Genomic DNA, 8918 nt, shown 5'->3' on the forward strand with positions numbered 1-8918 from the left:
GTCAAATAGCAGCAGTATTAAAACAATAGTGAATGTTCTAACCTATTCGAATTTCGAGTTGGTCCTCGTAGAATTCGAAGCAGATTAGGGTGGTGGTAAGGAAGGTGATGTTGGCATCCGCGACCCTTTTCCAGAAAAGGCAGAGATCTCGGTCCAACGCTCCCATGCTGTCAGGACTTCTGGGTCTCCTGAAGCAGCTCTTGGACTCTTTCTTCCCCTTGTCCACCCAGTACAAAGGGAAGTCGTCGAGTAGGGAGGCGTCCTTGTCGTTAGGGCGCACCTGGACGAACTTCCCCTTCCAGTCCTTGTAGGATTGCTGGAAGATAGCAAAGATGGACCTCCCAGCAATCGCGTTCAAGCTAACCCACAGGCGGTCCCCTGGGTGCTTGGCTTCGAAGAGAAATAGGAATACATCCACGGATGCGGGCAACCCCAGGTGGTCGCACATCACTTGGAAAGCTCGAACAAACGCCCAGCTGTTAGGGTGAAGCTGGGCGGCGGCAATGTTGAGCTCGGTAAGGAGTTCCCTCTCGAATCGGGTGAAAGGGAACTTGAGCTTCACCTTCTTGAATAAGGTCGTGTAGACGAAGCAGAAGGGCCCGTCGGCACTCACTTTGTCATCGGCACAAACAGGCAGATCGGGGGGGGCAAGGCAGCACCATCATCTTTTTGTCGTGCTCCTTATGGAATGATTGATGAAGCTCATCCCCCTTAGTCAGCCGCAAAGCTGCTCCCGCAGTGTTCACAGAAGATGTCTCCCTCAGAAGGGTCGAGTTGGCCCAGGGATACAAGGTTTTGAAGTCTGGCAAGGGAACGGGGGCTCCTCCGGCGATAGATGGAGTCGCCTGGGCCAGGTTAGGACAGGAAGACGCAGGCCTCTCAGCCTGGGAAGATGAAGCGCCACGAACTCGTGGTGGGTCGTGTGCTTGAGAAGGGGGGTTTCTTGATGAAGGGGGAGGATTCGGGGTGATCTTTGTGCGAGTCATTGTTGCAGCTGCAAAGGAAGAAGAAAAGGAAAAATGATTAGGGGTTACAAAGGCTGACTCGATCATGGAAGGAAGGTGAAAAACGAACGAACGTAGGTTCGTTGCGATGATTGACGAAGCCCTAAGTTACACAGAAGGAGAAATGGAAAAAGCAACCCACAGCGTATGCACCAGGCAGTTACAGGATGATGCGAATCGGTTAAAATGCAAGGAAACCCAGCAGAAGAAGGAAAGTAGGTACCTTTTGATGATCAGGAAGACGATGAAGGTTGATGGTGATTCAGAATGTTGGAGAGCGCTGAGAGTTTTTTGCAGAAGAAGGTTAGAGCGTTCGTGAATGCGAGGGAAAGTGATGGAACAGTATTGAGTGAAAATGGGTTTAAGATTTTTTTCGAAAATGGGTTTGGGAAGCGCAAACGATAACTGAAGGTAACCGTTGATGAAGACACGTGTCGAGTGATGAACGAGGGGTTTGGTGGAGCGTCAGAGCAGCAGAAAGTACAACCGCTTGGAATTCTGCGTCAGTGCCACGTAGATCGGTGTTGACGTGACTCTTTCAGTCTTTTCGCTAGACGAGTCTTCGCTTAAGACTAGGGGGCTTGTGTACCGCCCTGGTAGTCGAGAGAGATGACGTGGCATCCCGCTACAGTATAGGCGTGTTGGCAAGGCGCCAGGTTGGCAGAAGGGAAGGAAGTCGGGGGGCTCGTGAAGTCGCCAGTTATTAAGTTGGCGTGTTCCGATCTCCAGCATACCAAGATAGGCGATCACCGGGTTAAAGATGAAGTCGCCAGATGTAAACTCAGGCGACCAAGCGATTGGAGATCGCCAGAGAAAGCACATCGCCGAAGGTGAAGGAGAAGCAGATTGTGAAGGCGGCCGGCGAGACCACAGGAAAGGTGTATGAAGGCACCCTAACTCGCCAGTTCCAGTAGAGATCGCACTCCCAAGTTGGTTATGTACTGGGCAGTACCATGCATAGGTAACTTAGTAAAACAAGAGTAGAAGCAGCGCCCAAGTCAAGGAGGCTCCAGATGATGGCACGTGTACAGTTGGATACGAGCCACGTGTCCAAGTCTGTAACTGCCAGGAGAGAGAAAGTAACCAGGTATATAAGAGTTCTCAACGAACTTTCTAAGGTACGCACGTTCAGATACACTCTTTACGCTTGCGAGTTATAGAGCTGACTGTGAGAGAGGATTTGCACGGTTCTTGTTCTCTTAGTATTTGGTGATTCGGTCACTGACTTGGGCGTTGGAGTGCGATCAGCCGCAGCGGCGCCACTCTGTTTCTTTGCAGGTTCTTGAGGTGGATCTCGAAGAGGAACGGAGGTGTGAAGCGGTGCACACGTCGATCCTTTGACGAGGCAGTTTCCAGCGTTCTGGTCAACAGGCAGGATCACATATGGAAAGGTTGAAAGATATAAGAGAAGGCTTGTTGCAAAGAGATATACTCAACTTGAAGGAATTGATTATGTTGACACATTCTCTCCAGTTGCTAAGTTAATTATAGCTAGGTTGCTTCTTGCCTTGGCTGATATTCAAGATTGGCATCACAACAGTTGGATGTAAACAATGTCTTTCTTCATGGAGAGTTGAATGAAGATGCCTACATGATTCCTCCTCTAGGTATGAAACGTACTGAACTAGGTTAGGTATGCAAGCTAAGCAAGTTGTTATATGGCCTTAAACAAGCAAGTAGGCAATATTTTCCAAATTATCTTATTTTCTTAAAAAATTGGGTTTATACAATCAAATGTTTATCATTAATTGTTTATAAAAAGAACATGTAATGGTCTCCTTGCCTTACTAGTATGTGTATATGATATAATTCTTGTGTTACACATGAACTGGATGAAACCTTCAAGGTTAAAGACTTAGAAAAGCTCAAATGCTTCCTTGGATTTGAAGTTTCCCATTCCAAAAAAGGAATTCATGTTTCATATAGAAAATATGCTCTCGATGTTCTCGCAGATACTGGATTGCTCACAACAAAATCTTGTTCCACTCCCATGATTAAAGACATCTTTGTTTGAAGAAGGAACTCCTTTGCAAGACTTTACTTCGTACTAACTTCTTATTGACATACTCTTGTATCTGAGCAATGCAAGACCTGACATATGTTATTATGTTTAGTTCTTAATCCAGTTTCTTCGTGCTTCTACAATGGATCATTTGTTGAAAATGAAGTTTTGATGCCTCCAAATCCATGAAGGCAACTTGAAGATCTTGTTGTTGTGTTTAGGGTTTTTTTCTGGGTAGTTTAGAATTTGCTAGATCCAATCCTAATCAATTCACAACTGAATCAATATAGTTTTTTAAAAAATAAAAATGTTTTTCAAAGCTAAGTGAAAAACAACCTGTTGATTTCTCGTTTTAATCGGTTGTTTTTCCTCAGCCTGTGAAGGGTCTTTTGAAATGTATTGGTTCTGGTTGACTTAACTGTCAAAACCAATTCAACCGGTTAAATCGACATTTCAACCAGTTGATTTTTGAATTTCTTAACAACTTTTCATAAAATTGTTAAATCTGTTTTCAGTTATTTACAAACTATTTTGGCTCATGGTTAACTAATTAAACGACTAGTTTGATGAGCTATAAAACTATGATTACCCTTCTTATTTGAAATATACACAACAAGTTATTAAGAAAAGATTTTTTGAAAGTTTGGATTCAAGAAAGCAAGATTGCCTTGGGTTGTGCTTTGGTTGAAGAGTGGATTAGGAGCAACTGTGATTTCCTGTAATCAGGTGTAATTTGTTTCATATTGCTTTGGTTAAAGAGTGGATTAGGAGCAACTGTGATTTCTTGTAATCAGGTGTAATCTGTTTCATATTCTCTTGTAATTGTTCTTTAGTTTGAATTCTTGTAAACTGTGTATCTGTAAGGTCAAAGGTTGTTCTGACTGTGTGTGAAGTCAAAAAGGGTGTGTGTTCTTGAGTGGTCAAGATCACCTCTTTGAGGTTGTGGTGTGTTGTAATTTGTTGTTGGTTACCTAGTGAGTACCCAGTGGTTTTCTGGCGACTAGATGTAGCTCTGGTAAGGAGTAAACCAGTATAATTGTTTGTGTGATCTTTTGTCTCTCTCTCTCTCATACACACTCATTTAAAATATGTTTGACTTGTGATTTCATCTTTGTTGCCATAAACAATCGGTTAAATCGTATTTTGAACCGGTTGTTTTTCTGATAACAATTTTAACAAATTTGTTTTCTTGGCTGAACTGATTCTTTGATCTGTAAATCAACATCAATCTTCATTCTTAGCCAGTATTTGCATTTTACTTAAACAATTCACTCCCCTCTTGTTAAGGCCATTAATTCTTACATCATTATCATGTTGCTCAACCTGTTCTACATTACATTAAGAATGCTCTAGGATGTGGCTTATTTTTTCCCAGTGATTCTAGTTTGCAATTCAAAGGATTCAATAGTTTTGATTGGACAACATGTCTGAAACTAGACGCTCTACAACATGTTTTTGTGTCTTTCTTGGATTCTTCCTTGTTTTCTGGAAATCTAAGAAGAAACCACTATAGCACGTTCATCTTTTGAAGCGGAGTATCGTGTTTTTACAACTGTTACATGTGAAATACAATTGTTAACATATTTATTGAATGATCTTGGTATTGAAACTCAAGTTGTTACTTGTTTCATTTTCTATTTTTGTGTTTTTTTTATTGCATATATATTTATTTATTTTTCTTCTTTGTCTTTTTAAGTACATAAAAATTTACTTTTCAGTACTTGTCTTTTTTTTTTCTCGTGTGCCTTTCTTTGTTGACTTACAATGCCTTTACTTTTTTGCATGAAAGAAGAAATTCTACAGACAATTTAGTTTCTATTACAATTGTGTTTTTTCTTCTTGCAAAAACTAAACAAAGATTAATCATGGTAGAAAAATTTCTAGTTATACCTCCTTATATATTATAATTTCTAGGCTCAAAGTTACACTAATTCATTTAATGCATTCTTATTTATAATTTATGTATGATCTCCTACTATTTATAATCATATAAGTAACTAATATTATGTTGTTTACCTGACCTAATTTTAGTTTTCCATTAAAACTTTATATATATATATATAATTTTTTAATCAATATTTTTAGAAAGGTTTCCGTAGTACACCTTATGCCTTGTGTTGTGCATGTTTATGATGATTTTTGTAGTGACTGGGAATCATCAAAATATTGGAATTGATATTAGGTAACAAAAGAATATATACACGAAAATAGCTTGTGTAAGCTATTATAAACATCAATGGAATTTTGTGACATGGAATCTAGCACTTTTTCTAACATGTATAGAGGATCGATCCCTCTTGATTCAATTAATTGAAAATTTCTTTCAACACCACCATGATTTAACGTGTGTTATCCCTAATTTTAGATGCCTAGAAGTAAAATGCATGTAGATAAATTTTGTCAACTCAAATGACTATAAGTATATTTCCTCTACTGATTATACCGAAATATCCTTTTGAAAGATTCTTTTATATTTATTTAAATATAATTATTTTAAAGAACAAATGCACTTAAGATAACTTTGCAATGGTAGAGCCAAGAGGCATGCAAGGAAATTAAGAACCCTAATGAATAATCCAAACCCAATGCGAGAAAAAGTGTCAAACCCTATGATTTTGCCATTCTTGCTTAAAAAAAACCACCATCGTGACCCATGAAATAGGGGTGATGATGTCCCACTCAATGAATAATATAAATAAAGAAAGCATTTTCTCAAAGATATTCCTCATTTGGGTTCTTTCACAATTGCCAAAGTCCCCATATATTTATTTTAATTAATACTCACAAAGGCTCACTTTTTCTATTCCATGGATGATTCTTAGTAGATTCCAAGGAATCATCCTATCCCCCCACAACCCACATGATACCTTTTTACTCTACTGAGAGTATTGCTTACTAAACCTTCCAACCACATATACATGTGAACAATATTTATCTTAATATCAAAATTTTCAATTTTTCAAATGATAATGTTTTTAGGGACTTTCTTTTTTTCCTTTTTAAACTATGTTGACCATTTAATTTTATTTTTTTATCATTTAAGTATTTATAGTTATTTATATGATTTCAATTTGATTTATAACTTATAAAGTTAGCTTAAATATAAATATTATACATGATATCAAATTAAAAAGTATACATTATTATAATCTTAGTAAATCTTAAATTCAAATTTTAGTCTCCTTAAATTTTTTATCTGAGATTTTAATCTACAATCTTTGTCCAGCTCACAATTTTACTTTTCTTTCTTTTTCAGTAACGGATCTTAGACTAATACATTTGCGCATGATCAAGAAATAATATATTTAATTAAATTGTGAAAAAATAGTACATTATAAAGAAAACTTTAAAAAAAAAGTTATTTAGCGGGGTTAATATATTTTTAGGAATTGATTTATTTAACGGAGATTTTTTAATATTTGTTAAGAGAGAAATGTATCTATGGTGGAAGAGAGAAGTCAAGAGGATCATTAGAGATAGTGAAAAATGAGGTTGAAGGTTATTTTAAACGACAAGTTAGTTTATACAAATTTTGAAACTCATGATATTTTACGGAGGTTCTTAAACTATGGTATTTAACGGAGGTTTTGAAATTCATGATATATTATAGAAGTTCTTAAACTCGTGGTATTTAATATGGATTCTGAAAGATTTTTATTGAAGTTAAAAAATTACGGAAAACACGTTTCCATGGATGATTTAGTAGGAGAAACTATTTTCTAAAACTTTGTCACTAAATTTGTGAAAAAAAATAGGGGAATGAAAACTGTAAAAAGAAATAGGGAATTAAATTACATTTAGCGCTTAAATTTCTTTTTTTAAACACTCTATTAACAAAAATAATATGTTTTGATTTAAAAAAAAATCATGTACTCTTAGTTTATACTATTAATATATATTATTACCGAGAAATATAAAACTAAATTAAAATAAGTTAAAGATAATTTTTTTAAGTTGCAAAATGATACCATTTTAAGGGTATTTTGCTAGCTTAAATTTTCATTTTTTTTCTTCTGTTGAATTAGGACTAATAGACTACTTAATAGGTTGAGAATTCAATCTAATTTAACTTGTTTACAAGATCATAAAAAAGTAAGAGTTTAAGAAAATGTGATGTGACAACTCTAACGAAACAAACACTACAAGAAAAAAAGGTTTTAATAGAGGTTATTTAGTGGAGGTTAATATAACCTTAGGAATTGATTTAATTAATGGAGGTTTTTTCTAAAACCTCAACAAAATAACGGAGGTTTTTTAACCTTAGCTAAATTTCAAAGGTTTATTCTAAAATCTCAGTAAAATAATAGAGGTTTTTTTAACCTTTATTAATTTCCAAATGTTTATTTTAAAACCTCCGCAAAATAACGAAGGTTTTTTTAACCTTCGTTAATTTCCAAAGGTTTATTTTAAAACCTCCACAAAATAACGAAGGTTTTTATAACCTTTGTTAATTTACAAAGGTTTATTTTAAAACCTCCATAAAATAACAAAGATTTTTTTAACCTTCGTTAATTTCCAAAGGTTTATTTTAAAACCTTCGTTAAATTCTAAATATTTATTCTAAAATCTCATCAAAATAATAGAGTTTTTTAATTTTTTTTAAGTGTCAAAAATTTATTGTAAAACATCAATAAAATATATTTTCTCAATTCTTAATAAATAGATATAATTAAATTTTTTAGTGAGTTTAGCCTAAACTGGTATACATATTTAAATATGCTTTGAACTTAGGTCTTAGAGGTTGATTCATTAATTGAAGTTAGAAGGCACTTCATTAATTGAAATTATTATTCAATTCTTAAAGATTGTTTTTATGAATTTCAATAAGTAAAAATAAGTTGTGTGTGAAGTGACATTAACTTATGACATATATACATCATCCTAATTTATTTTTTGGTTACATTTGCAGTATCAAATTTTGAAGAATCATACACTGGAAACTATTCATTATAATAATATTAATAATAATATTTATAATAATATTAATAATAATATTTATAATAATATTAATAATAATATTTATAATAATATTAATAATAATAATAGTAATAATATTAATAATATGAATAATATTAATAAATATTAATAATATGAATAATATTAATAATATGAATATAATATTAATTATAATAATAATATTAATAATAATGTTAATATAATATTAATATGTATAAATTATGTTAATAATAATAAGTAAAATAAAAATGATAATATAACCAAAAAAACTTCTCTGGTCTACTGGTTAACCCTTCCCTAGTTATAGTGAAATATGTATAATGAACTGCCGATTAAAAATAAAATGTATATATATATATAATGGAAAAATAATACTTTCACACTTTAATTTTTTCCATTCTAATTCTTATACACTTTCACTTAACAACCAATAATATTATTATTTTATTTTAAAATTTTATTTATTTTTATTATTAATTGAATATAATATTTTATTGTTAAAATGGATTGTAAAGTAGAAATGAGAGAGAAAAAGATATTAACAAACATTATTCATATATAATATAAGAATCATGATATGTTAATAATTTAAAAATAAATTACTGATAAAAATAGAAGAAAAAGTAGTTTTTACTGAAGTTTTGATCCATAAAAAATATTTTTTTTAATAATTATAAACTGGTGTCTATAACTATAATAGTAAAATTTTAAAAAAATAACAATAAAATAAAATAATTAGTAAGGGACCCACTTGAGAAACCCACACCCTTTTGTTCCCAGGTTACTAAACTCAACCACATTTTGCCACCACCAAGGAAAGAAGCAAGAAAGTTTTAATTTTTCAAAGTCTTGGTCTTAATAACGACCATGAAGTAGTAAAACAGTAACCGAATATGCTTCTAAGAATTCTCATGCTCCCTTCAACGACCCCTTTTATACCCTTTTCAAACCGCCAC

The sequence above is a fragment of the Phaseolus vulgaris genome, chromosome 10 (assembly GCF_000499845.2).
Source record: "Phaseolus vulgaris cultivar G19833 chromosome 10, P. vulgaris v2.0, whole genome shotgun sequence".
NCBI classification, from domain to species: Eukaryota; Viridiplantae; Streptophyta; class Magnoliopsida; order Fabales; family Fabaceae; genus Phaseolus; species Phaseolus vulgaris.